The sequence below is a fragment of the Vulpes vulpes genome, chromosome X (genome assembly GCF_048418805.1).
Source record: "Vulpes vulpes isolate BD-2025 chromosome X, VulVul3, whole genome shotgun sequence".
NCBI classification, from domain to species: domain Eukaryota; kingdom Metazoa; phylum Chordata; class Mammalia; order Carnivora; family Canidae; genus Vulpes; species Vulpes vulpes.
The window spans coordinates 39,364,453-39,388,156 of record NC_132796.1 but is presented as its reverse complement, the minus strand read 5'-3'; the positions used below and the strand labels follow the sequence as shown (position 1 = coordinate 39,388,156).

At 38.7% G+C, this 23,704-nt stretch overlaps 1 long non-coding RNA gene and 1 pseudogene across 1 annotated transcript in view; one reads left to right on the top strand and one right to left on the bottom strand.

The window, feature by feature from the left end:
- LOC140596303 (uncharacterized) overlaps window positions 1–23,704 on the top strand; it is a 102,990-nt gene that overhangs the window by 37,015 nt on the left and 42,271 nt on the right. The window lies entirely within an intron of this gene.
- On the bottom strand, window positions 18,623–19,331 carry LOC112929923 (nucleoplasmin-3-like; annotated as a pseudogene).

Sequence of the window (23,704 nt, the reverse complement as noted above, 5' to 3'; positions counted from 1 at the left end):
TCTGATAGTTACAAAGAAGATGGAACTAGCCCATGTAGAAAGACTACATGGAAAGGCCCAGAGACTCCATGAAGAATGAAAGATACCTGAACAGTCACTAGCTTTAATGCCTTGCTTTTCCAAATTCAGTCATTGTCTGACTGCAACCACATAAGAAATCCAGTCCTAAACTTTCAAGCTAGCTCTTCCCCAATCCTTCTCTAAATTCCCAGCAGGCAGGAACCATAAGCAATAATAAAACAATTGTTTTTTTAAGCCACTAACTTTTTGGTGATATGGGGTAATAGCTAATTGAAACTATATTCATTCAAATACATTAGTGAAAAAACCCACAAATACATTAGTGAAGTGTTAGATAAATTATGATCACCAGGTGGTGCCCATTTTCTTTTTTGTGTATATTATTCTATTAAATTTGGTACTTTTTTTTAACCATTCAATTACCTATTTATGGGCAAATGATACATTTACTCATGAGCAAAAAGCCTCCACTTGTTAAGCTAACTCAAATTGCAGAAACAGTTCTCACCTATGAAATAAAAAGTTAAAGTGCCTAATTTCTTTTTAAATTTTCAAACACTCCAACCATCATTACATCTTCTAGCGGGTGCATCCTTTCCTGGGTATTAAGACTTCTGGCCAAGCAGAATCCAGAGTTTGTGGAAACAAGAAAAAAAATTAAAGATGGTGCTACTCACACTTCTTTTCCTTGATTCTAATTCAGGAGAACATGAATAAAAGTACTAATTTTACTGTTCTCTGTGCCTTCTATTATCAGTCTACTCTGTATGACTAGTGAGACATGAATATTTTAAAGTGGAAGAAATTTCAAGGAAGGGTGAACAAGCACTTAAGGGCTAATCTAACATAGGTCTCCTCTCATACTATTACATTGAAAACTGCATAGTTTCTCCATAACACTAATAACTGTTTGGTTAATTTGGCATGAGCCCCAAGTCCACAGCCTTTTATAAGCTTGGATTTTTAATTGCTCCTGAACTTTACTTCCAAATGTTTCTCTCTGCTTTCCACATGATTGAAAGTGAAAAGATTGGTTTGGTTCCTCACCTGTTTTCACAGAAAATTGTCTCACAACTGATTACCAAGAGTTCAGCAACTTTGCTGTAGATCTTTTTTTTAAAAAAGATTTTATTTATTTATTCATGAAAGACACACAGAGAGAGAGAGAGAGGCAGAGACATAGGCAGAGGGAGAAATAGGCTCCCTGCAGGGAAGCCCGATGTGGGACTGGATCCCAGGACCCTGGGATCACGACCTAAGCCGAAGGCAGATGCTCAACCACTGAGCCACTCAGGTGCCCCTTTGCTGTAGACCTTAAAGGTCATGAAGGGTTGTTAAATCATAGAGAAAAATGTCTTCTTTCACACACCTGGCCCTCACTCTCTTTCTCTTTATGTCTCTTCATATTCTTTCCTTTTCATATACTGATTTCTTACAATTCTCAGCCAAGAATTCTTTTGGATTTTAATTTTGAAGAGTACATTTTAAAAGGTATGAACTAAAAATTTTGACATTTGGAGAGAAATATACAGCCTTAAATGCTTAAGCTAAAAAAGAAGAAAAGAAAAAAATTAAAAAGATAAGCATCCAACGTAATAGAGGATTCACGAAACCAATAGTAAATTCTTTGAAAAGATGAATATGTGTACAAACTTGTGGCAAGATTGATCAAGAAAAAAAGCAAAAATGCAAAAATACCAAGAATGACAAAGGATACAGATATTAAGAACTTTGTCCATACATTAAAAATTTTAGATAAATATTCAAATTCCTAGGAAAATATAAAATTGCCTTAAGAGGAAGTAAAATGCCTAAAATAGTAGTTTAAAAACTCCTTTCACAAAAGGGACACAAGTACAACACAGTTTTACAGGTTATTTCTATAAACATACAAAGAACAAATGCGTTTATATAACCAATTCCAGAGGGAAATATTCCAACTCTTCATGAGACCAGTATAAGCTAGATATCAGAACCCAACTTTGACAGCATGAGAAAGGAGAATTATAGAGCTATCTCATGGATTAAAGTAGATGCAAAATCCTAACTAAAATACTATTAAATTTGGACGCTTGGGTGGCTCAGAGGTTGGGCACCTTGGGTCATGATCCCGGGATCCGGGATTGAGTTCCGCATCGGGCTCCCTGCATGGAGCCTGCTTCTCCCTCTGCCTGTGTCTCTGCCTCTTTCTCACAGTCTGTGTCTCTCATGAATGAATAAATAAATCTTTGAAAAAATATTATTAAATAGAACACTGTGATGTATAATACAGGTAATACATCATGACAATATTGGGTTTATCCCAGCAATGGAAATTTGGATTAAATAGGAAATATAATAAACATTTTACATTGGCAGATTAAATTAAAAATGTTATAATCATCTGGATATAGTCAAAGATTATTTAATGGAACAAAAAATTCTGATTAAAAGATTATCAAACTAAGAATATTAAGGAGCTCAAGATGCCTGGGTGGCTCAGTTGGCTGGGCATCTGACCCTTGATCTCAGCTCAGGTATTCATCTCAGAGTCAGGAGCTCAAGCCCTCTATTAGGCTCCGTGCTTTAAAAAAAAAGGAATATTAAGAAGCTCTGTTAGTCGAGTAAAGGGCATCTAAAAATTTTAGAGCAAAATTCATACTTAATGTAAGAATGATAAAAGCATATCCTTAAAGAGCAGGAACAAGACAATGGACTCCATTGTCAGAAGTTCTATATTTAGATTTACTATAACCAGCACAGTAAGGAAAGAAATTAAAGATATAAGGACTCAAAACCAAGAAATAGTACACTGTTATTTTTCAAAAATGAGATTCTTGTCTCTATCGAAAACCAAATTTATTAGAATTTGTAAAAAGTTTAGCAAGATGCCAGAAAAAGATTAGTATTCAAGAACAAACTGGCCTCTACAATAATTTGTTAATGGATAAGCAATATAAAAAGATGTGAATTGTGACATCAAAAACATAAAAGGGGGGAGAGTAAAAGAGCAGGGTGATCCAAGTTAAGTTGTTATCAGTTTCAAATAAACCGTTACCTCTATAAAATGTGTTATGTAAGCTGCACGGGAACCAAAAAGAAAAAAAGCCTACAGTAGATATACAAAAGATAAAGAGAAGGGAACTAAAGCATATCACTACAAAAAATCAATTCACAAAAGAAGACACAAAGAGAGGAAGAAAAGAAAAAGGGAACTAAAGAGCAGCCAGAGAACAATTAGTAAAATGGTATTAATAAATCCTTACCTATCAATGATTACTTTAAATGAATGTAAATGGATTAAATTCTCCAAACAAAAGACAAAACCCAACTATATACCGCCTGCCAGAGATTCGCTTCAGCTTTAAGGACATATTTATTAACATATCTGAAAGGAGAAACAGACAGTAATACAATAATAGTATAGGACTTTTCAATACACTGTTTTCAACAGTGGTTAGATCATCCAGAGAGAAAAGCAATACAAAAATGTAGGACTTGAACTATATTTTAAACCAAAATGGCCTAGCAGACATACAGAATGTTTCATCCAAAAGCAACAAACACACGTTCCTCTCAAGCACACATGAAATATTCTCCAGGCTAGATCATGTTATGCCACAAAACAAGTCTTAACAAATTTAAGAAGATTACAATCATACCAAGTGTTTTTTCTGACCATAATAATATAAAACTAGAAATAAACAGCAAGAGGGAAAACTAGACAATTCACAAAGATGTGGAAATTAAACAACACACTCCTAAACAACCAATGGATCAGAGAAGAAATCAAAAGGGGAATAAAAAAATCATCTTGAAAGAAATGAACATGGAAACAGAACATACCAAAATTTATGGGATGTAGCAAAAGCAATTCTAAGAAGGGTGACAGTGATAAACACCTACATTAAGAAAAAAGGAAGATCTCAAATCAATAACTAACTTTATACCTCAAGAAACTCGAAAAAGAAGAACAAACTAAGCCCGAAGTTAGCAGAAGGGAGGAAGTTACAAAGAAAAATCAAGGCAGAAATAAATGAAAAAGAGGCCAGAAGGAAAATAAAAGTAACAAAATGAAGTGCTATTTCTTTAAAAAGGTAAAAAAAAAAATTGACAAAGCTTTAGCTAGACTAAGAAATAAAGGGAGAGGACTCTAATATATAAAATCATAAATGAAAGAGGAAGCATTACAATTAAAATACTTGTGTGTTTGTAATTAACCAAATCAAGTGTTTCCAGGCCATTAATTGGTTGTTATAAATTTGTATTAGATTAAGAATCATTTTTGAAATGGAGCAGAGGCAATGAAGCAAGAAGTCAGCACTTGTCAAGTCAGTTGGGATCTCCAGATGGGCTGAGGACCAAGAAAAGGACAATCCTCCCTGTGAAAAGGAATCTTCTCATTCCTTAATCAATCCCCTAGGATACCCCCAGGACATTCCCAGAAATGGCTACCCAAACCTAGGCCTAATCCCTGCATGTCTTGTCAACAAATCTTAGATGAATCTATACCAAAACCTACAACTCTAAATCCCATTTGAAGACAACCCATTCTGTTGAACCTGCAATTGTACACCTTGGAATTCTTGCCACTGGCCACTCTCTTGATCAATAATACTACTTTTATCTCCAGCAGCAGGCCAAGCTTGCTTAAAGTTTCTACCTTGTAGATTTCCTTATTCAGGTACTTCTTTTAATTCTGACACTATTAAATTTTACCTAATTCTGGACACTCTTTCTTCCTGACATCATGTCCCCATGGTTTTTCTCTTACTTCTATGTAGGAGGTGCATTGTCCTCTATAGGCCCATTGATAAATTTTTCTCAAGACTCAGTTTGTTTGAAGCCTCTTCCTTCTCTCTCTATAACTCATCCTATGAAGCAAACTCATCCACATCCACATATGATTATTAAAAATGGTATAACCCCATTTCAAATCTCTCCTCTGAGATTAAGACCGGCTCATACAATGTCCTACTTAACATCTTCCCTTTCAAGTTTCAGAGACATCTTAGTTTAACAGGTCCAAGTCTGACTTTATGCTTTCTCTCCAATATCAGGTCCTCTTTTGGTGTTCCTTTCTTTAGTCAGTAGCTTCACCAAACTGGACATGAGAGAAATCTAAGACTCCTCTTTGGCGTCTCCATCTCTCTTACTCTTTATAGCCAATCCATCAAGCAAGTTTCTGTTGATTTTCCCTCCTATACCCACCAATCCCATCCATCTCTTCTGGCAGCAGCCTGGTCCAAGTTACAATCATTTCCAGCTTAGATGACTAGAATAGTCTCCTGAAAGGCCTCTTTGAACCCAGTCCATCTGCCTCCAATACATTCACCACAATCCATACAAAGTAATCACAAAATGAGAATCTGGGTAGATAGTGCCTCTCTAAATAACCTGCCTTGGCTACTCATTGTTCTGAGCCTAAAGATATAGACATAAAAATGACATGGCTTTCAAGGGGGGATTTTAGCTGTGTTCTCAAGCGCTCTCCCACCTAACCCTATTTCTGTGCCTTGAGTGTGTCGTAATATCTTTGACACAGGGCCTTCCCACAGCCCAGTCCGAAACTGTCTGAAACATTGTTTTCTTCTTCTGCATACTTCAAAGCTCAGGTCAAACTTCATTTCCTGAGGGAAGCCAGGTAGAAATGCCTTTCTACCCACATCAGAGTACAAGCCAAAGGAGGGCTCCAGGGCAGAAAAGGAAAGCATTTGCAGAGCCTTGTTTTCTCATTCTTCCCTCCATCTGTTTTATATATTGGCAACTTGGTAGCTCTATTTTCCAAAACCCACTGTATCCCCTCATATCCCCACAGGTTACAACTGCATACCTGGGAAACACAGGTCTATGGTTCTGTTACATGGCCAAATTCTGGTTGACCGCTGACTCAACTTTGAGATATAAAGGACAAAAAAAATCCATCCTTTCCTTGTCCCCATTGATGTTGAGGTCAAGGATCTGTTATTCTTATAGGCACTAAGGAGGAGAAACCAAGAAGTTTCCTTTCTCAGCCCATGTGGACACAGACCTCCAACAGTTCAAGATTGGTTCTAAATTTAGAATTGTTAAAGTTGGAGTGTTTGCTTAGTCTGACAAATACACTATTCTCCTGAGTCTCATATTTAGAGTCTACATATTTTTTCCCACTCAAGAATTGCTACAGGCTATGACTGCTATTCAGCTTGGGAATTCTAATAGTAACTCTTAACAACTCTCAAGTCATTCTGACTTTGACCCTCTTTACCCGAAGACAGAACCAATCTTTTTACTTTAGTAAGACTTACCATTTCCCCCATGCCATTCTGTCTTACATGGCTCCTGGTTTCGCCCCAGAATTTAGTAGTGAAACTGCCATTTATGGGAACACATTTTGCTAATTGTGCCCCAATTTGGATGAGTCACAGGAGCCACATTGCTAAGTCATGACTACACATTTGGCTGTTGCTGAACTGCCCCAAACAGGAAAATATAAATTGTAACAATCTACTCCAGAAATGGGAGAATGGGCTAACTCCTTAGATTTGAATAGATGTTAGCTTTTAATCATTTAGGGTCTCCCTCCAGCAATTTTTCCAACTTTATGGAGACATAATTGACATATAACATTGTGTAACTTTAAGGTGTACAATGTAGTGATTTTATATATATACACACTGCAAAATGATTACCACGATAAGGTTAGTTAACACAGCCATCACCTCACATAGTTACAATTTTTTCGCGTGTGGTGAGAACTTTTTAATTCGGCTTCATTAGCAATTTTCAGATAGTACAGTATTGTTAACTACAGTTATCATGCTCCATCATATCCCCAGAGGTTAATCACCCCTACAACTAGAAGTTTGTAACATTTGACTCCCTTCACCCATTTCCCCCATACCCCATTCCGTGCATCTGGCAGCCACCAACCTGTTCTCTGGTTCCATGAGCTGGACTGTTTTTAGGTTTCACATATGTGAGATCCTGCAGGATTTGTCTTTTTCTGCCTGATATATTTCACTTAGCATTATGCCCTCCAGTTTTATCCATGTTGTTGCAAATGGCGAGATTTCATTATCTTTTATGACTGAATATAAATATATAAATATATTCTTTATCCATCCACTGGTGGACACTTAGGTTGTTTTCATGTCTTAGCTACTGTAAATCATGCTTCTATGAACATGAGGTTCCAGATAGCTTTTTGGTATAGTGATTTCATTTCCTTTGAATATACACCCAGAAGTGGATCATATGATAGTTCGATTTTTAATTTTTTGAGCATCTTCCATACTGTTTTCCATAGTGATTGTATCAATGCCCATTCCCACCAACAGTGCACAAGGGTTCCCTTTTCTCTACACCCTCACAAGTGCTTGTTATGCCTTTTTGATACTAGCCATTCTAATAGGTGTGAGGTGACAACTCTTTGTGGTTTTGATTTGTATTTCCTTAATGATTAGTGATGTTAAGCACATTTTCATGTACTTGCTGCCCATTTGAATATCTTCTTGGTTGTGACAGTTTCTATTGCTTTTTTTCAGTTAAGTCATTATATTCCTCAGCTCTTGAATTTCTGTTTGATTTTTTGTGGTTTCTATCTCTTTGTTGAACTTCTTATTTGGTTCATGGATTGTTCTCCTAATTTTGGTGTCTGTGTATTCTTGTAGCTCCCTGAACTTCTTTAAAAGGGTTATTCTGAATACTGTGGCAGTTTATGATCTCTATTTCTCTAGGGTCAGTTATGGGAACTTGTTAGTGTCTTTGGTGATGTCACGTTTACCTCATTTTTCATGATCCTTGATTCTTTGCATTGGTATCTATGCATCTGAATAAGTGGTCTCCTCCTCTAAACATTACAGATTCACTTGGGCAGGGACGGTTCTTCACCAGTCAGCTCAGCTTGGAGTTCTGGAAGGATCAGCCAGTAACGTCCTCGGGCATGTGGAGCTTGCTTTTGAGGTCTCTATTTGGGCAAGGCCACTGCCTGTATTCTGAGGGCAGGGGAGTGTTGCTGAGTGGGTTCTGCAGTTAGATGGGCTCCACATTTTAGCAGGATCACTGGGCTTCCTGATCAGGTAGGGCTGTGCTCCATGGTCAGGAAATGTCACTAGGGGGGACTCTGCAGTCACCTCTTGTCAGGTAAGATCACCTGCTGTGTTTTGGGCAAGGTGGGTCCCCTGGTTGGACTCCTTAATTGGCTGTGACTACAGACCTCACTCCTCAATGACTCCCTTTGGGGTGGAGTCTCAGGCTGTAATCCCCAACTATATGGTGCTGCTGGCTGGACTCTTTCGGCAGGGCCACATGCAGGGCTTTGTAGTCAGGCAGGGACTTAGATTTTGCTCTGTGATTAGGCAGCCATGCAGGCTGTGCCGTGAAGTCAGGCTGGGCTGTAGGCTGGGCTTTGTGATCATGTAGGCCACCGGTTGTGCTCTGTTGCTGATCGAGTTCAGTGGCTGGACTTTTTGGTCAGGAGGGGTCTCCGGTTGTATCTTGCAGTTGGATGGGGGCTAGAGACTTCACTCCATGGTTAGGTGGGGTCAACTTCCAGGCTTTTGTGTCAGGAGGGGCTGCAGAGAGTGCTTCACGATTGGACTGCATCCCTGGCTAAGCTGTGGTTGGGTGGTACTGTAGGCTGGGTTGTACTGTCAGCTGGGTTCTGAGGCTGTCCAGAATCACTATTAAGGCTTCCTGGTCATGCAGAGCCAGAGGTTATACTTCATTGTTGGACAGGACTGCTGGGCTTAATTTCCTGCCCAGGCATGGCTATAGAATGGGCTCTATAGCCGCCCAGATTCTCTGGTCAGGTGAGGCTACACTCAACAGTCAGGCTGCCTGTGTGGGTCTGAGCCAGGCAGAACTGCCCACTGTGCTCCCTGGTCATCCAGGGCCACCAGCTCGGTTCTGTAGGTGGGCAGAGTTGCTGGCTGGAATCCCTGCTCGAGCACAACTGGGAGGAGAAATATGGTCTGCCAAGATCTAAGTACTGATTCCTGTAAGCCCTGATCCCCTTCTCCATTTCTGCCTAATGATCCTCAGTGGCCAAGCCCTGCAGATTTCCCTACTTGAGCCTCCTGGGAAGCACTCCATAAAGCTGGGGGAGTTGGATGTCTGCCTTGGGCTCTTTTACCCACTACAGAAACTGTAGGCCCAGGAGGCCCTCTTGGTGTGGCACTGTGCTGGTCTGGAGGAGAGGCAATGTTGTCAGAGTGTAGCTACTTCCCTTACTCTTTTAATGCTATCCTTCTCAGTTTCTGTGGTCCAAAGTGATGCCTCAGCCTCACCCCCAGGTTCTGGAATTTTCACAAAGGTGTCCAGTCTATGGATAGTTGCCTGTTGGTTGCCTTGTGAGGGGGATAAAAGTTGGGATTGACCTATTTTGCTGCTCTGATAACATCACTCCCTTTTTCCTTCTGTTTTTTTTAAAGATTTATTTATTTATTTTGAGAGAGACAGAGAGAGAGAGAGAGAGAGAGACAGAGAGACAGAGAGAGAGAGAGAGAGAATGCACAGGTAGGAGGGGCAGAGGGAGAGGAAGAATCTTAAGCAGGCTCCATGCTCAGTGCAGAGCTTGCTCAGGGCTCTATCTCACAACCCTGAGATCATGACCTGAGCCAAACCCAAGAGTCCAATGCTCAATCAACTGAGCCACCCAGGTGCCCCTCCCTTTTTCCTTCTTAACGAGAATATTCTGTTAACAAGAATTTAACCATCCCAAGAATTTTGGCAAAGTTTGAATGGAATGAAAGTCTTAGTGTCCACTCAATGTAGCCTCTCATAATCTATGGATCATTCTACATGTGGTGGTACATTAGTTGCTTGGGTCACTGCTTCTGTAGTGCCTAAAGCACAATTCCAAATTAAATATATTTCTATTGTACGAGTGAAGTTATATCTTTTTGTTACATACCCCTTCATTCTCTTTCTTTTGAAGCAATTGATAGATCTAATATATATGGGTATCTATAGTACAAATACATTGTGTGAAAGATAAAATGTAGTGGTTTCAAGAAGTAAAACTTTCTGGGGACAGTTGATGATTGAGATTCATTATGACCCTTGGACTTTATTAAGGTCACGGTGCATGTGTCATCCTGTGATGGAAGGGCTAGACTGGGGTAAACTGCAAGCTTTTTTGTCTATAGATGCTGAAGTACTTAGGCCAGATTTTCTCACAAACCTACATAGGTATTCTTACAACATGGCCCTACAAAATACACTGTCTTGTGCATGAAAGGGGATTGATTATCTGCTTCTTTTGATTGATGGCAGTTATTTTAGGGAGGGACCTATAGTCTAGGGCTTGAATCCATGGGCCATACTCAAACTCGACCTGAAAAGACATTAGTGAATTGGAGAAAAGAACCTCTCCTAATTAAAATGTTAAAAACCCAAGAGCTTGGCATAAGAGAAGAAGGAATTATGGATGGCTTATTCTCAAGACTGGCTTTTCTGCTTGCCAGGTAATCATACACAGGTAAGGATAATATAAATATGTTTTTCCTGAAAGGTAAGCTACAGTTACCAATGCCAAGGTAGAAAACAAGACTGGGATTGTTGTGACAAATAAAGAAATATAGGTAATAACAGCACCACTAAAACTAGAGATCATGCCAAGCTTCAGGTTATAAGCATGACTTTACATAAGGCCGGAAAGGGTGTATTATTACTTTAGATTCAAGTTCTGAGCACAGTTTTTCAAAACTAGAAATAACATCCTTTGCAGAATTAAATTTCAACTCGGCAGTGAAGTCACTTTGTTTTCCTGCTGATTCACCCAGAACATGCCAAAGAAAGTACCAGTAAAAATGTTCATGAAGTTTTTGATAAAGCAGAAGACATAGTGATTGCTCTTTGAGGTTTTTCTGCATGATTTCTCTAACTTCTTGAATTTGAAAGATGAATCTGCACTCCTTCAGGCTCTGAAGGTCAGGATGGACCAGTTATGACTTTTCCAGGAAATGAGTAATAGTAGGACCAGGGGACTCATCTCTAGAAGCCAGGAGTAACGTTTCATCCAGAACCTGTAGGTGGGGTTTTCCCTCACAAAAGTCTTCAGGGAGTTCCAGAGGCGTGTGCAAACTTGAAATGGGAATAGCTAACCTAACACAAGCTTGCCCTGGAGATACTGCCAATTCTCTTAGCTCTTGCCTTGGTTTTCCCCACCCAGCATGGCTGGTCCTTTCCTTTTCTTCTCATTCTTCTCTTCTTTTCAGCTCGTTGTCCAATGTTCCTCCCTGCAAACTCCAAATCTTAATACCCATGCAAGAACCTGAGTATTCTTGAATAAGCATCATTTAGAATTCTCTCTTCCTGGAAGACAAGAAAGGAGACTACTGCCAAGTGCTGTTTGTAAGACTCCCACCCAAGCTACAGCCATGGAGAGCTCATAAGAATCATTGCTGGGTGAGGGATGCATTCAAAATTCTTTTGAAATTTGTGTTCTGTATATAGGGAAATCACTAGTTTTAGTGTTAAAATGCAGTTAAGTGGCTTCATTTCCTTCCTTCACCAAAAATGTATCATCTGCCTACTGTACATCAGCATTGTGTTGGGAAAACTTGTGATAGAAGACACAGTCACTGCACACAAAGATTTTTATGGCGTCATGAAGAAGGTAAGAAACACAATAACGACAATATAGTCCTGAAAACACTATGAGAGATCTATATTCAGTCAGTGCGCCGTGAATAGCTAGGGAGGGTTACCAGGAGCTGGAGAATCAATTCCTGGAGTCCTAATGATGACTAGTAGTGAGGAAATGGTATGTGTGTGTGTGTGTGTGTGTGTGTGTGTGTGTGTGTGCATATGCCTACACATGCACCTCCATATACTTTTCCTATAGCATCCTGAACTTCTTTAGAGCTCTCCTTCCAGTTGTTCAATGTTCCTCTTTCTCATTGTGTTGTGATATACAATAGTGACTACATCATTTCCAAGCAAGGTCTTAGGCTCAGGGGTCTCCATACAACTGTAGAGCAAACTGATAAATCACGCTCTCCCCAGAAAAGGGTGATGAGACAGCAGTGAGATTGCAAGGAGAGGAGTCACTGGGATTTTCAAACTTGAGGAATTGCTGGTGTTGCTTAGTTTTATAAAGGTTCAAGTTATCACCAAAAGCCTCTTTCTAAGGCTTATTACACAGCCATAGGATTCTATAGACAGAAGAATGAAGCAGGCCAAGCTTCCCTTAGCATATCTTTTCCTCTCTATGGTATCCTCAGTTTTCCTTCTCCTTTATCTGCTTTCTTCCCAATGTTCAGGAAAGAATCAGTAGGTTCAGTTCTTCTTTGTGTTATGTTTTATTGCTTACCCCTCACAGGGACATCTGCATTTCAGTAAATGTCAGTATCTTCATTCAAAAGTCTAAATCTGGGGATGCCTGGGTGGCTCAGTTCGTTGAGCGTCTGACTCTTGATTTCAGCTCAGGTCATGATCTCAGGGTTGTGAGATTGGGCCCTGTGTTGGGCTCTGTGCTGGGCATGGAGTCTGCTTAAGTTCCTCTCTCTCCCTCTCCCTCTGCCCCTCTCCCCTGCTCAGACTCTGTCTCTGCCTCTGTCTCTCAACAAAAAGTCTAAATCTATAATGGAATGTATTTGGAAATTTAGGGGTAGTTGTGAGGGAACCCTCTGATATCTTAAGGCTCACCCTAGTAGGCAAGCACTTCTGCCCAACTTACCCACTTCTTGAAGGAATGATCCTGATGCTTCATGACACTATGGTATGAAGCAGAAACCTACACCATGCATCTTCAACTCTAGGTTAGATTCCATTAAGGTGAATTCCAATGGCTACCCACCTTCTTTAGCTCTATTGGAATTTAGTTGCGTTTAGTGTTAGGCAAACTGGGTAAACTTAGCAGTACTTTAGTAATAGTTGATATAATGGGACAGATGACGTCAAAAGTCTCCAACTCAAAAGTGCTGTGAATTCTGTGACTTCTACCCCTATTAACCTCTACCTGTGACCTGGGGATCAGATTAATAAAATAAAATAAAAAACTTAGGTTTGTCCTTTTTCAACTAATTTTCTATGGTGAAGTAATATATGATAATGTTTTAAAGTCTACTATATAATGAATATATAAAATGTGAACTGAATCTCCCTGCCACCTTGGTTTCTCTACCCAGAGTCAAACATCGGTAATATTCTCTTGTAGATCTGCTCAGATATTTTTTATGCCTACACAGAATCTTAATCTTTTTAAGATAAGAATTTTTCCATTTTGCAGTATTGCTAGAAACAGCCACAAAGAACAATATATTTAATATTTTAATATATTTAATTTATTAGTCTTCGCACTGTTTCTCCTGTTAAAATTCATTTTCTTAAAATACACATACATATAAGAAGCACAATACTCTTGTATCATTTACATAAAATGGAAATTTTTGGAACATTCGATTTTTATTGGGACTTGAGTTCTTTTCACAACACACGTTAACCTGAGATATATTACACTAAATTAAAAGTGAACAAATTCATTACAGCTTGTGTCTTTACTCTCAATTCAGAAAGGATCACACATATCAGTTGTATTCATTGCTGATGTTTCATTAATGGATCCTTATGACTTTATAAAACATATAGTTTCGAAAATTCTATCAGTGTGCTTGGTGTGCCTTCTTGAAATTGTGAGTATTTGACATATTAGTAACTTCCTGGATGATGCTTTTTTGAAGGAACCACCCTAGCTCTATTCTATGTCTTATGAATGACATATTAGATAACATTAGGAAAACATTACAGTATAGTTAATCGCAATTATCATAAGATCTGTGTGATTTTTGTTTTGTTGATTTCTAAAGAGAGGAATCCCAGGGAAGAGATTGTTTAGCTTCCTGAAATGCCTTTTAACAAGATTGTTTTGAACTTTGTGGAAAGCCTAGACTCCAAGCTCTTTATCATTGCTAAATGCTAAACTCTACCTCAGCCAGACCTCTTGCTGCCTAAATCAATCCAATTAACCAGATAGATGCTAGGTTTCCACTTCAACCTGAAATGACTCAGCCAGAGACCAGAATGGGGCATTTTGAAATGAAAAACCCAATCCTTATGTCAAGTTTTTATATCAGCAACAGGGTATGTCCCTGAAGATAGTGTGAAATAGCTTGTTCTAATGAACAGTGGTTTGTTGCTTTGCCTTTTAAAATGCATGTAGATGACAAGGGACAAAGTGGGTGCAATTGTGCCAATGCACATGGGTCTGTTGGCTAGGGAGATGGGGGTTTCCTGAACCTACACATCCTCTAGATGGCTCCAGATGGATAGAAAATTAAGAACTTCTTTTCAGCATCAAGAGGCAGATGATCAGCATTGCTGGAACACGTGACACAGGAACAGTACTTGAACATTATGTGAAGAGAGCTGCCTTTGTTTCGTTCCCGGTAGGATGTAGAAGGAAAGTGCCATAAAAGATCAAGATTAGACCTGTGTAAACACTGAGCAGCTAGAGCAGAAACCCTTATATAAATGTTTCTCAGGGATATACAATAGGAGAAAAGAGGTAAGGTAAGAGTGTGGACTAAGGGAAGCCTAAGGAAAGGTAGTGAAATTTTTGTGGGGTGGCGAATAGTACTTAAAATTTCAAGTGATTGAAAATTTAGCATATTAAAGTATATCGGCTCCAGGAAGATTGGGCCAAGTCAACAGGAAAAACTACAACAAAAGTAAAAGTGGAAAATTTGTTTACAACTTCTTTTTTTTAAAGACAAAGGAGTTCCATCTATAGTGGCTTCCATAAGCATGCCATGTGAACGAAACAGTAGTGTGTTAAGAAGCAAAATGACAAAATGGAAAAGATCATGGAAAGAAATCTAGGTTCCAAGCACTAGATAATTAAACTGGAGTATGATGATTCTGAAGAAAATCTGGAATCGTGGTGGGGTAGACTGTTCCATTGATGGCTTCCAATGAAACACACCTCACAGAATTCATGCCCTTGTGTAGTCTTCTTCCAAACTGACTCAAGTTTGGCTCTCTGTCTGGCTTTGGCCAATAGAATATCAGCAAGCAAGATGACATAGAGGCTTGATAAACCGTTTACATTGGAACTTGTCCTTTTGGAATACTCCTTCTTGGAAACATTGTTGTAAAGATACTTGGGCTATACAATGGAATGAACAGAGGACACGAAGAGAGAGACTGCAGATGCTTAGAGGCCACTTTACATGTTACCACCCCAGCCAAACTCCCAGCAGAATGCAGCTACTTGATTGACCTCAGTTATACTACATAGAGCAAAAGAACCTTCCAGTTGCTACCAGTCGACCCACAGAACTGTGAGAATAATGAATTGCTGTTTTAGGACTCTAAGTTTTGGTAGTTTATTGTGCAGCACTAGATATCTGAAACAAGTAGGCATGTAAATGCCCTCATTTATGAAAGAGGAAGCTGAGACAGGAAATGGCCAAGGGATTTGCCCAAAGTCTTACAACTAGTTAGTGAAAGAAAGGGGACAAAGACTCATTGGATCTCTTGATAACCAAACAAGTGCTTTTTCCTCCATATCACCCAAAATGCTACTATTAGTATCTAACATTTAGTGAAGAATTTCTGTATGACAGGCACTATGGAAAGCATTTCATATTCACTGAGGCAGGTACTACCATTATCTCAATTTTATAATCCAGGAAACCAAAGGTTAGAGAATAATTTGCCTGAAGTCACACAGCAGGTAAATTATAGAGCTGTGCTTCTGATCCTGGGCTCTGACTGCATGAACTTGTCTGAAGCACTGTATTATAAGAATGATGAATTATAGGTTAAGTATGAATAAAACAGCCTATACAACAACTGATTTAATCCATATCTGTCTCATTTGTCACTCATTTGAATTAAAAAAGAATTGATCCCCACTGACTACCATTGTTGAGAATTAAATCAGCTGGCCCTTGATCCAGTTCAGAAGGTATGCCTAGATATGGTCTGCCACTTTGGGGATTTGGAAACCAACATTAACACCTTGTCACTATTTAAATGTTTGGCAAAATTCTTTTGTTCTGTAGGTTCATATACAACTTAAACCCATGGATTTTTTTTTTGCAATAAAAGTATCCATATGGTATTTTCGCAGTTACATTTGAATGATTGATATGTTATTTAGCAAGAACTGTTTGCTTCATAAGGAGCCTTAAAAATGCATATCTTTATGTTTGAAAAAAAATGTTGTTGGCAATGAAGTCATTTAAGTATACCTCTTCTGCAAAGCCTTTCTTGGCAAATCTTGGTCCTTAATGGCTCACGCCTTTATTTATTCTCTTTATTCAATATATATTAAAGCATTCTAATGTGAATATACTAGACACAAATTAACAAAATAGAGCTCTACTTTAAGAAGTTCAGAATAATAGCAGTACAAGTTGATATGTGCTATAACAAAGGTATAGGTTAAGCCCTCTTCATTATTCATTAAGCTAATTTTGGTTAAGTGCTGACATTATGTCAGATAGAGAGCTTGGTGCCAGGTGAACCAATCAACATAGCTCCATCTTCAAGATCCCACAGGCCAGGAGGGGAGGCAGTCATAATAGGGTAAGCACATTGAGAAAAGTGATGGGAACAAAATGAGGAGGCTGCTGTCATACAAGAATGGTCTGGGGATAGAGAGCTGGGGAGGAAGTATTTGCTAAGAGAAGGAGGTCAGGGAAGATCTCTGACATGGTAACATTTAATCAGCCAGACATATGAAGGAGGGGAAGGAGAGAAGATGCATCACAGAGGCAACTGAAAGTGCAAAGGTGCTGGGGCCGGGGTAGAGCTTGATACATACTGGGAATTAACAGCAGGCTCATGTGACTGGAGCATGGTGAGCTCAGGTACTGGGCAGTGGTAGAGGATAAGGAGAGCAGAGACCAGATCATGTAGGCCTTGAAAACCATGGTAAGAATTTTACTCTCAGTGGGAGGAACAACTGTTGAGAAGGGGATGGTGTAATGCTGAGATCAAGGCCTCTGGAGCCATGTTGTCTAGGTTCATTTCTCAACCCAACCACTTAGTGAATGTGTTCTCTTGGATAAGCACTTCAATCTTTCTGTGCCTCATCTTGCTCATCTATAAAATGAAAATAATAATAATACTTATTGTTGTGAAGTTGTAATGCATCAATAGACATAAAGGGCTTAGAAATGTACTTGACATTAAGCATTCAATCTGTGTTACAAGTTGAGCAAGGAAGAGACACGATCCGATTCATATTTTTTAAAGATCATTCTTTCCACAGTGTGAAGTTAAAAAGAGGAGGCTGGGAGAGAAAGAGGAGAGACCAAGCTTTGCTATTTATCTAAATTGGGGATTGTGGGCTTGTACTCTTAACTGCTATATTTTTGTGTTAGACCATATTGCCTCTCCAGCCATATGAGGTCACTTGACAGGCAGAAATGGACCTTGGTTTAAGTAGAACAAGCAAGACTCATATCCACTAGGACAGTTGATGAAAACAGAAAGATCTCTGAGGTGGTAAAGCATCCAGGTAGACAGGAATGGTATCAAGAATCAGAGTGATCCAACATGAAACTGAGTTCCCCACACACAAACTGAGGGAATTTCGTAGAAACCAATTTAATTCACCAAGAATTTCTGAATGTCTACTGTATGTATGCCACAGTTGGACAGACAATTGGCACAATGGGGTGTGGCATTCCCCTGATGTTCAGGAGAATCATCTTCCAGGTAGGTAACAGGAGTTTATCCCGAGGGCACTGACATCTTGGTTGAGAAGTCAAGACAGAAGCTCAACTCAAAACAACCGGCAATGATAATTTTACTCATGCTGAAGTATGACTCTCCTGAGTTGGGAAATGATCTTATTCATGTTTAAAAAAATAGCTTTCTTGAAATATAATTCATATACCACAAAGTTCAATATTTTAAAGTGTAAAAATATAGCTTTATTGAAATATAATTCATATACCACAAAGTTCAATATTATAAAGTATTTTAAATTTTAAAGTATAAAATTCAGTGTTTTTTATGATTGTATGGAATCAAACAAAATGTGTGGCATTTTGAGTCTGGCTTCTTTCACCTAGCATAACGTTTTCAGGATTCACTCATGTTGTAGCATGTATCAGCACTTTATTCTCTTCTATGGCTAAATAATATTACATTGCATGATTGTGCCACATTTTGTTGATCCATTCTTCAGTTTATGGACATTCAGATTTTTTCCATTTTGGACTTTGTGAATAATGTTGCTATGAACATTCATATACAAGTTTTTGTGAGGACATATGCTTTCTCTTCTCTTGAGGATATACCTCAGAGTAGAATTTCTGGGTCATATGTAACTGCACATTTAATTATTTAAAGAACAACTAAACTATTTCCCAAAGGGCTTGCATCATTTTACATTCCCTCTACTAGTGTATAAAAATTCTAATTTCTTCACATCCTCGTCAACACTTATTCTTGTCCATCTTTTTCATTATAGCAATCCTAGTGAATGTGAGGTAGTATTTCACTGTGGTTTTTTTCCCCCCAAAACCTTCACATCACTTTATTTCAACTTTTATCCGAAAATGTAAAAAGTATTAAAACTGTGTAGTCCTGAGCTTCAGATGTTGACCTCCGATCTCATAGGTAAGTGGGGGAAAGAGGGTCAGGATAGAAGTTCAGAATCCCTCCCATTCCAAGGAGATTAGGGCCTGCCCCCCTGCCTCTTGGCAGGTAGGATGGGGCACAACTCAGCTTCTTCCACCTCCCTTCTTCACTCTCTTCTTTTTTTAAGATTTTATTTATTTATTCATGAGAGAGGCAGAGACACAGGCAGAGGGAGAAGCAGGCTCCATGCAGGGAGCCTGACGCGGGACTCAATCCCAGGACCCCGGGATCATGACCTGAGCCAAAGGCAGACGTTCAACCACTGAGCTACCCAGGTATCTTTTCACTCTCTTCTTCCTCAGAAACATCATTGCTTATAGTAACAATCTGGTGCTGCCCAGCAATTTACATGGGGCCAGAACCTGATTTCAGACAGAAGGTTACAGGTGGTTGGAGCTGGAGGTCATCCAAACTAAACATGAATTGGCAGGACAACTTGAGGTTGGCCACAGGGACAGCAATCTCTTGGTGATAATGGTTCCTGGTCATGACTTCTACCACATTACATTCCTCTTCAGCCCTCTTGGTGAGGCAGAGCATGGCCAAAGCCAGCAAGTGTTCCACCTCATCCTCTTCCTCTACCTTCAAGGTGAAAGAGCGGGTGTGGCTAGAGAGCTAACAGCCAAAGGAAAAACTGTCCATAGTGACCACATCCAGGACTCACAGACTAGCCCCCACCCTCCCCAGGCATGGGCTCAGCTCTCCTGATTCAGGAATGCTAAGGCAGCAGCAGCTTTGGTGGCCATGCTGCAAGCTCACTGTGGTTTTAATTTATATTTCCCTGATGACTAATGATATTAAGCATGTGCTTGTTGGCCATATGTGTATCTTCTTTGGAGAAATGTCTATTCAATCCTTTTCCTCTGTTTTAATTCATTTAGTTGTTTTTTTTAAATTTTTAAATTGTAAGTGTTCTTTATTTACTCTGGGCACAAGTCCCTATCAGATATATGATTTGCAAATATTTTTCCCCTTATGTGAGTTGTCTTTTCATTTCCTTAATAGCAACGGTTGAAGCACAGTTTTTAATTTTGATGAAGTCTAATTATTTTTTCTTTATTTTATTTTACTTTATTTTTTTAAAGATCTATATTTATTTATTTATGATAGACAGAGAGAGAGAGAGAGAGAGAGAGAGAGAGAGGCAGAGACACAGGAGGAGGGAGAAGCAGGCGCCATGCAGGGAGCCCAACGCAGGACTAGATACCTGGACTCCAGGATCGCGCCCTGGGCCAAAGGCAGGCGCTAAACCGCTGAGCCACCCAGGAATCCCCTAATTATTTTTTGTTTAATTGCTTATGCTTTTGGTGTGATATATAAGAAGACTTTGCCTTACTCAATGTCATGAGGTTTTACTCCTTTGTTTTCTTCCAACAGTTTTACAGTTTTTGCTCTTACATTTAGGCCTATGATCCCTTTTGAATTAATTTTTGTATTTGGTGTGACATAGGGGTCTGATTGCGATTTTTTTTTTTTTGCATGTGGATGCCTAGTTGTCTCAGCACCATTTCTTGAGACACCATTCTGTCTCTCATTGAATTATCTTGGCACTCTTGTCAAAATTAATTAACCATAAAATCATACTCATCTGTGATTTCTACAATACAATTTAGAGCCCTGAACTTTGAAATTTCCTAGTTTGAATTCAGACTTCCATCATATTTAACCTGGCTTGATCTTTTAAGTCTGCCACTAGTGTCCTATCCTGATCCTTTATACCACGAAGCTCTGGGACTTCCCCACATTTATTCCTCTCCATTCCCAAAGTTCTGTGTCTCTCTCTGGTGTATATGTGGACAAAAGGAGCAGAGATGGATGAACTCTGGTGGGGTATTAAGGTTTAACTATGGTTTTCAAGTATAGCAAATGGGTAGAGGGCTAAGCAGGAAATATTTATAGAATTAAAATAAAAATATGTACACCATGAATGATAATAGTTAAAGACTCCACTAACCCATGTTTAATAATGGCTTGAAAAATTAGAAGATCAACAAGGAAGTAGAAGATATGAACAACACTATAAACCAACTAGAAAAGACTTCTTTAGATCACTCCACGGAACAATAGAATGCACATTCTTTTGATGTGCATACGGAACACTCTCTGGTATAGACTATGTGCAGAGCCATCTAACAAGACTCAGTAAATTTAAAAGGACTGAAGTCATAGCAAATATGTTCTTTGACCACAAAGGGATGAAATTAGAAACCAATAACAAAAATTAGTTGTGAAACTCACAAATATGTGGAAATCAAGTAACACACTTCTAAATAACAAATGGATCAAAGAAGAAATCACAACAGAAATTGGAAAATATTTTGAGATGAATGAAATTAGGATACAATATACCAAAACTTACAGGAGGTAGGGAAAGCACTGACTAAAAATAAATTCATAGCTCTGAACACCTATAAAAAAAATCTCAGATGAGTAACCTATTTAGGGAACTAGAAAAAAGGCAAACTAAACCCAAATAAAGCAGAAGGAAGGAAATAATAAAGATTAGAGACAACATTAATGAAGTAGAAAATGCAAAATCAATAGAGGAAATCAACCAGACCAAAAGTTGGTTGTTAAAAAAAGATCAACAAAATGGACAGCTTTTAACCAGACTGACCAAGGGAAAAAGAGAGAAGACTCAAATTACTAAACCAGGTATGAAGGAGGGAATGCTACTTCCAACCTTCCAGAAATAAAAAAGATTATGAACAAATATTATGAACAACTAAATGTCAACAAATTAGATAGCATAGGTGAAATGGAAGACACAAACTACCACCTCTGATTCAAGAAGAAATGGAAAATCTGAATAGAAGTGTCACAAGATGTTGAATTAGTAGTTTTAAAATTTCACACAAAGAAAAGCCCATTCCCAGATGATTTACTATTGTATTTCACCAAACATTGAAAGAAGAGTTAATCCTATTTCTTCACAAACTCTCCCAAAAAGTAGAAGAGGATGAGAGCATTGTCCAACTTATTTTATTAGGTCAATATTAACCCAACACCAAAACCAAAGATATGACAATAAAACTAACAAGCCACTATCTCTTATGAATATAGACACAAAGTTCCTCAATAAAATACCAGCAAACTGGACCTATCAACATATAAAAAGGATTAGATACCATGATCAAGCCGGACTTATCCCAAGAACACAAGGTTGCTTTAACATCAATCAGTGTAATGTAATATACTGATAGAATAATAAACAAAAACCACATGATCATTTCAATAAATGTAGGAAAACCATTTGATAAAATACACCTCTTTGTGATAACAAGTCTCAACAAACTAGAAGTAGAAAGGAACTTCTTCTTTCTGATAAAGGGCATCCACAAAAAATTCATAGCTAACATCATACTTAATACTCCCTAAGATCAGAAACAAAATAAGGATATCTACTCCACTTACTTCCTTTCAACATTGTCCTGGAGGATCTAGTCATGGCAATTAGATAAGAAAAAAATAAAAATAAAAAGCATGTAGATTAGAAAGGAAGAAGTAAAACCATTTCCATATTTACATGACTGACCTCATATATATAAAATACATACACAAAAAACTATTAAAGAAGTTTAGTAAGGTTGCCAGGTATAAGATCAATATACATAAAATAATTGTATTTTTATATGTTAACAATGAGAATATCATTGAAAAGATATCAAAAAAGATATCAAAAGAATATCAAAGAATATCAAAAGAATATCAAAAAAGACGGTGCCTGGGTGGCTAAGTCAGTTAAGTGTCTGCCTTTGGCTCAGGTCAGGTCCTGGGATTGAGCCTCATGTGGGCTCCCTGCTCAGCAAGGAGTCTGCCTCTCCTTCTCCCTCTGCCATTTTCCCTGTTTGTGCTCTTTCCCTCTCTCTCCCTCTCTCTCCCTCTCAAATAAATAAATAAATAAATAAATAAATAAATAAATAAATAATAAATAAAGTCTTTAAAAAACAATATCAAAAAGAGTAAAATACTTAGGAATAAATTTTTTAAAACGTGCAAAATTTATACTCTGAAAGGTGCAAAACAGTGTTGAAAGAATGGAAATAAAATGTAAATAAATGGAAACTCATCCTTTGTTCATGAATCAAAAGGCTTAATATTGTTTTTTTTAATAAATTTATTTTTTATTGGTGTTCAATCTACCAACATACAGAATAACACCCAGTGCTCATCCTGTCAAGTGCCCCCCTCAGTGCCCATCACCCATTCACCCCCACCCCCTGCCTTCCTCCCCTTCCACCACCCCTAGTTTATTTCCCAGAGTTAGGAGTCTTTATGTTCTGTCTCCCTTTCTGATATATTTTTTTAAATTTTTATTTATTTATGATAGTCATAGAGAGAGAGAGAGAGGCAGAGACACAGGCGGAGGGAGAAGCAGGCTCCATGCACCGGGAGCCTGATGTGGGATTCGATCCCGGGTCTCCAGGATCCCGCCCTGGGCCAAAGGCAGGCGCCAAACCGCTGCGCCACCCAGGGATCCCTCCCTTTCTGATATTTCTCACACATTTCTTCTCCCTTCCTTTCTATTCCCTTTCACTATTATTTATATTCCCCAAATGAATGAGAAAATATGTTTGTCCTTCTCCGATTGACTTACTTCACTCAGCATAATACCTTCCAGTTCCATCCACGTTGAAGCAAATGGTGGGTATTTGTCGTTTCTAATGGCTGAGGAATATTCCATTGTATACATAAACCACATCTTCTTTATCCATTCATCTTTCGATGGACACCGAGGCTCCTTCCACAGTTTGGCTATTGTGGACATTGCTGCTATAAACATTGGGGTGCAGGTGTCCCAGCGTTTCATTGCATCTGTATCTTTGGGGTAAATCCCCAACAGTGCAATTGCTGGGTCGTAGGGCAGGTCTATTTTTAACTCTGAGGAATCTCCACACAGTTTTCCAGAGTGGCTGTACCAGTTCACATTCCCACCAACAGTGCAAGAGGGTTCCCTTTTCTCCGCATCCTCTCCAACATTTGTTTCCTGCCTTGTTAATGTTCCCCATTCTCACTGGTGTGAGGTGGTATCTCATTGTGGTTTTGATTTGTATTTCCCTGATGGCAAGTGATGCGGAGCATTTTCTCATGTGTGTGTTGGCCATGTCCATGTCTTCCT